This window comes from Ricinus communis, chromosome 1 (genome assembly GCF_019578655.1).
Source record: "Ricinus communis isolate WT05 ecotype wild-type chromosome 1, ASM1957865v1, whole genome shotgun sequence".
Classification (NCBI taxonomy): Eukaryota; Viridiplantae; Streptophyta; class Magnoliopsida; order Malpighiales; family Euphorbiaceae; genus Ricinus; species Ricinus communis.
This window is the reverse complement of record NC_063256.1, coordinates 20,241,587-20,247,946: the sequence shown is the minus strand read 5'-3', so window position 1 is coordinate 20,247,946 and position 6,360 is coordinate 20,241,587. Positions and strand designations below refer to the sequence as shown.

The 6,360-nt window shown below is 33.6% G+C and overlaps 1 non-coding gene across 1 annotated transcript; it reads right to left on the bottom strand.

The window, feature by feature from the left end:
- Positions 1 to 476: 476 nt before the first annotated feature.
- Positions 477 to 584, bottom strand: LOC112534907. Its single transcript, XR_003079134.1, has one exon. It is a non-coding gene; the product is annotated as a small nucleolar RNA R71 (small nucleolar RNA).
- Between the last annotated feature and the right edge of the window lie 5,776 nt (positions 585 to 6,360).

The following is a 6,360-nucleotide window of genomic DNA, read 5'->3' as shown; positions in this document are numbered from 1 at the left end:
AGTGGAGAGGGAGTTTATACCATAAAATCTAGAAGAAGGAGAGGAAGTTGAGGAAAGACTAGAAGAATAATCAGAAGAAGATATTGAAATTATGGCAAATCAATGAAAAGAAGTAGCACCTAAAAGTCGAATAACTATGAAATATTATTCACAACATATAATTGGCAACACTACTTCATGCATAGTTCTAGATGATGCATCTAGACATTATGAACTTAAGAATATTACTTTAGTATGCTTCCTTGATTTTATAATGTGCCTAGTAAGGATGCATTAACTTTCATTAGAGAATTCTATGTTATAGTTCATACTTTCCTATTATTTGGATTAAATGAAGATCAGTTGAGAATGAGGTGTTTCCCTTATTCATTAAAAGATAAAGTAAAGGCTTGTTTAATGACCTTGCCTTCTAATTCATTGAGAATTTGGGATGAAGTTTATCAAAAGTTTATGAGTAAGTTTTATTCACATCAAAAGACCAAAGAGCTAAAATCTCTATTTTTTATCAAAAGGATATTGAGTCCTCTCACAAAAGCATGGTATTGCTTCAAATTACTTTTATTACAATACCCACACCATGGATACCCACTTCTAGTAACCAACCAGCCATTTTATGATGGGTTAACATAACAATATTAATGTATGGTTTGATAATGCAGCTGTGGTGCTATGCTTAGAAGACAACTAATGAGGTTTATGATATCTTTAAAATGTTAGGAGCCAATTCTCAATAAAAGAGTGCGAGGAAAAAAAGAGTAGAAGTGGATGAAGTAGTATCTAATAGTGAGATATCTATACAAATAGCTAAACTAAGCAAGTTAAGATACTTGCTTCAACCAAAATCACACTAAGCAATGAGGTATGTGGTACTTGTGGTATTTATAGTCATGATGCTAATGTTTGTTCATCTTTTTTGATAATTACTCAAAAAAATGTATGAACAAACTAATTTGATGTATTCTTACCAACCCAGGCAGCCTAAGAATAACCCTTATTCCAATACATATAATCCAGGCTGGAGAAACCATCTAAATATTTCTTGAAGAAACAATGACCAAAACACATCACAATTATTGAGGAACCTAAATCAATCTCATAATCAAAACCAAGAGTCTCAATTACAAAGGAACTTAAATCATTCCTTTCAAAATCAAGGACGAACTTTTTAATCTAATGAGCAACGGAAGCAAAGTTTGGAAGAAACAATTTAATCATTTATGATGGCTTTCTCATGATAGGATGAAGATGAATGAGAAAATTATAGACTCTATTGAGGGTTCAATAAAATACTTAGAAACTTAAATGGGACAAATTGTTAAAGCTATTCAAGAGATCAAGTAAGAGAAACTATCAAGTTGACCTGAACAAGCCGATGCTATTGACCTTATTAAATATGGTAAAGTAGTTGATAATAAAGTCGATATGAAAACTAAAAAAGATTCTTCTTCTTATGTAGGTACACCTAAAGATAATGAATTCGTAAAAATACAAATTAATGAAGAGAGCATGCAAAAGGAAGAAAAGTAAAGCCGAATTATGGGCCGAAAAAGAAAGGAAAGAAAATGAAGCATTTTCTACACTTGAATTCTATAAGGCAGCTCAACCTAATAGGCCACCTATTCCTTTTACTAACCGACTCAAATAGAGCAAACAATTTTATGAAATTGTTTTGAGATGCTCTCTAAAGTTAATATTAATTTACTTTTATTGGACGTTATCAGAAATAAGCCAACATATGCAAAGTTCTTTAAAGATTTGAACATTGATGTGTGCTATTTGTGTTAGCTACAGTCTAAGGCAGTGTACCTATCGATGCAGTCTAGCACTAATGGTGAGTATCAAGGTCGTATTCCTCGAGAAAGTGAAATCCCAGAGTTACTCCTTTGTTCTTTGTTATATTAACCTAAAATAAATGATGAATAATTTCTAAACTAACTAGTAACTACAAGCTAAGTTCTAAGGGAGATGCAGGAGTAATTGATAACTAAAATAACCAAGACAAGAAAGCAAACCCAAAGGGAACCTAAACTAGTTGGCAATCAAACAAAAGATAAAGGATTGGTGAGTCTAATTATGCTACTCGTGGACAAATTCTTAACCGAATTCAGTTTTTCTCTCGAGATAACCGAATTTCTAAACCTAATAACCTAAAGTTGGAATCTCTTCCTAACGATTGATTCTTAAATTAGTATTAAGCTTTAATCCGCCTATATTAAGCTTTGTTAATTCCTAATTTGGCTAGTTAATTATCCTTATCTCTAAGCGATTATTAACCAGTTCTTGCTATTCAAAATTCCAATTGTCAAATGGACTTCTCAATCACACAAAGCAATCTAAACACATAATTCACAACGTCTCATGAATGATACATTATCTTATTAATACTGAAAGCAAGAAGAATACAAAACTAACCCAAACAATCCAACAATATAATACTAAGCCAACATAGTAAAGAAATCCCAATGGATTTAATTAATCTAGCTAATCATGTTCATTATCAAAATACACAAGAATACAATTACAACAAAGAGTAAAGGTAGAGAAACCCGATTACACCCTTGGATGAGAGTAAACAGCCTCAATTCCTCTTGCTCGAATTGAATCGATTCTTGTTCCTCTTGGTAGATTTGGAAACCAATCAACGAACCTCGCCCAATCTTCAATCCTTAAAGGGAATTCGATTGAAACCTTGATCCAAGTCTCCTTTTCCCTTGGTTCCAGCTCAGAAAACCCTTAAGGAGAGAAAAGTTAGGGTTTGGGACGTTCTCCCCTGCTCTCCCTTTTCTTTCCTCTCTTCATTCTTTTAATCAATTCCCCCCTGTCGCCGCCAACATGGCTGTGTTCCTGGCCGTGTTGGGGACACAGTTTGGTGTTCCTGGCCGTGTTGCTCCCTAAGAACTTCTTTTTCTTTGATGTTTGATGCACCCAACACGGCTGTGTTGATGCCCGTGTTGGGAACACGGCCAGTGTTGAAACCAACACGGCCATGTTCAGCTTTCTCATGCTCATACTTAGCTTGTTTCGGCAGCTTCGACGTCCAATTATGCTCCAATTCTTCCTTTTATCATCCTTTGACTTCTTTTGGACCTAATGCACACAAACAGACGCATAGGGTAAGTGTTGGGACCAATTCACATCCAAATGTCCATAAAATCAATCTTAAAAACTCTATTTAGATGTGTATATTTTACGCACATCAAACATCAATAAAAAGCGATATATGAACAATAAAAAAGTACAAATATCAATATTAACACCCATTTTTTAGATCTAGATATCGAGGAAATTACAGAAAATCCTATGATGAAAGTTACTGCATTTCTCGATTCTCGAGAGATTGAGAATGGACAAATCCAAGTTAGGATTGAGAATAACTTGACTTTCTAGATTCAATTTAGATTCAATTGTGAGAAAAAAATAAACTTTGAGGAGTAAAACGACAATTTTTGCAAGTTTAGGGACCAAAGTGAAATTTTTTTAAACCTTTTTGTTCTTTAAAGCCAATCGGCTCTGCATACAATCGAAAGTGACCTCTAAACATAGCTGAATCGGTTTTGTATAAAGCCAACCAGCTCTACACAATGCCGATTGGCTAATTTTTGAAATCTGATGCTGTTTTGTGCGTATTTTGACTTTAAAACTCCAAAAAATAATAATAAAAAGATTCTAGAAGGTATTTAATGATAATTGATAGATTTTGTTGATATTTATTTAAATTTTATTGATTTATTTATTGGATATTAATAACTGATAAAAGGATATCTTTTCTTTTTGAAATATTAATGCGAGTCTATCTACTTCTTTAAGGTTTTCTAAAACCCTAGCTCTATATAAACATCATTATAACCTAATTTTGGGGTTACCGATTATTATTAACTTTGAGCAAATAGTAGTTGTTAGCAAGAACACTATAACACCCTACGTTCTCAAAGGCAGAGGTTTTTTTTTTTTGGTAACTTTAGTCATAAGAAAGTAAGAAAGAGCTCATATTATGAAAGACTTTCATTGAATAGTAGATCCTAAACAACGTTGGATTCTCATTCGCCCTTCAATTCAACTGTCTCATCGTCTCTAGAGACTCGCATATCAACAATCTATGGTGACTACTTGAGGGTTCCCCCAACATCCAACATCATCAATCAATCTTTCGCCTACGAGTTTTTTTTAATCTTGATTTATAATTCTAGAAACACGATTAGGTTTATCTTTCAAATGATTAACATGATTCATATGGTTAGATTAGGATTTCTTTTAATTTAACATGTTATTGATTTTATTGGATTTTGAATATGATATATGATCTACCTTGTTTTTGAATATGATAATATGAACATGTTGGATTTTGAATTTAATGGTTAGAAGGATTAGGGTTAAATGATTTATTATTTTTTATGAGCAATTATATGATTACATGAAGGTTCTAGGGTTGCATGTTCAAATCTAAGATCTGCCATGCAATGTGTTCTGACTTTTTACTAGTTTTTTTTGTTTATATTATTTTCTATATGTTTTAGTACATTTGATTTGTTTTTTATGCTCTTGTTTCATTATTTTTGCATTTCTGATCAATTTTTGACCTTCTATACTTGTAAAATTGGCTCTGAGGCATGAGAAGTTCAAGAAAATTAAAGAATTAGCTAAAGAAAACCCCCTAGAATCGAAGAATTGGCTCCTTACTGAGCTAATCGGCTCTATGACCTCAGCCAATCGGTTCTTTAGCCATTTAATGCTCTGATTCGAGTTTCTATGTATTTTCTGACCTATTTTGTACACTGTAGCTTTAGATGTTTTTCTTTCAATCTCTTAGTTGTAGGAGGGTTGTAATAGTTAGATTTACTATCATTCACTTTATTTTTATTCTCTGTTTGATGGATGCCAGATATCTCCAATGTGATTGCCTAATTAAAAAACTAGACATATAGACTTTTGGTTAAAATTGGACTTTAATATGAAAAAATAGTCCATTAGGTTAAACAATGTTGAAATGGGCTTAAATTTAGAATCTATATAGACTTAGTGGGTTTTGCCATGATTTAATTAAATCAACTGGGCCCACATCAATATTAAAGGTAGTCCATTTAGGCTTAAAAGCTAGAATTAAATGCATGATTTATAATTGAGCTAGACTATTGTACATAATTAATTAGTTAAATAGGCTAACAATTCAGATATAGGCTGGGCTTAATAAAATGGGATAGAGTTAAGAGGACCTCACATACTGTAATGGATGCTTGTAAAATATAACCTGTTTCATTTATAGGGAATAGCTTATTAAATAAAAAGTTAAAGGCTAAGATATACAAATAATGAAGTTAGCTTCTAGATCCATTTCTAAATGTGGCGAAGCTTCCTTATGGAATCTAGTATGCCAATTAATTAGTAAAAGTGTCTCGAAGAATTGCCTGGATGGTGAATCCATCGCTGCACTAGTCTTTCTGATTAGTTAGCGTGTTCCTATTACATTGAAAGCCTTACAGTACCATAGTCTCTAGAGACACTTTCGTGCACACCCGAAATCGCTACCCATAGTGGCGACTCCGCTGGGGATAAGAGAAGCTGATTCCAGTATATCTTTGTCTTTAATTTTATTATTTAACGAGTGATTCTTGCATCATTTGCATGGTTACTTTTTTTAGTCCCAATAGCCACGATGGCGTCGGTTACTGGTTTATTGGTTTCACTCGAATCTTAAAATTGCAGCACTGACTAACCATCACTCACAAGTAATGAGTGAATTTTCTTCGTGGTATGGATCTTTGAGTGGGGAGTCAAGCCAAGGAAGAACACTTTTTACTTGTGGGAGCCTTTTATCCTTATCCTTTCCTTAAGAACCCATTTTACTTGCTATTTGAGATATTTCTCCTTATAAGTACTTAGTTATATTAAAAAACATTACCCATTTTGTATAGTTCTATGTTCGCCGACCTTTTCTTTTTCTTGTCTTTATGCATATCACGTGATGCATATCATGCATCACATGCATCATAGTAACACTTATTTTTTAGCCATATAGACTCTCCTTTGGGTTAGAAGAGACAAGATAGTGAAAGGCTAGAGAGAGTACCCATCACACTGAGAATCTGAACCGTGCTAGAGCTTCTCGAAAGACTAAGGCATCGGGCCTCTATGACCGAGACTGAAGCTACATCTAAAATGGCCAATGAAAGAGCTAATTAGTAGGATGTTGAGATCCTCAAGAATGTTGTCATATATGATTTGAGGGGCATGATTCAGGAGGAGCTCAAACAACTTTAGGCTGGAATGGCTACAAATCAACCCCACATGTCGTCCCAATTACCTCGATAGCTCTTGTAGTAGCTAATCCTCCTGTTATTATTGATCCAGCTGTAATTGCTGCTG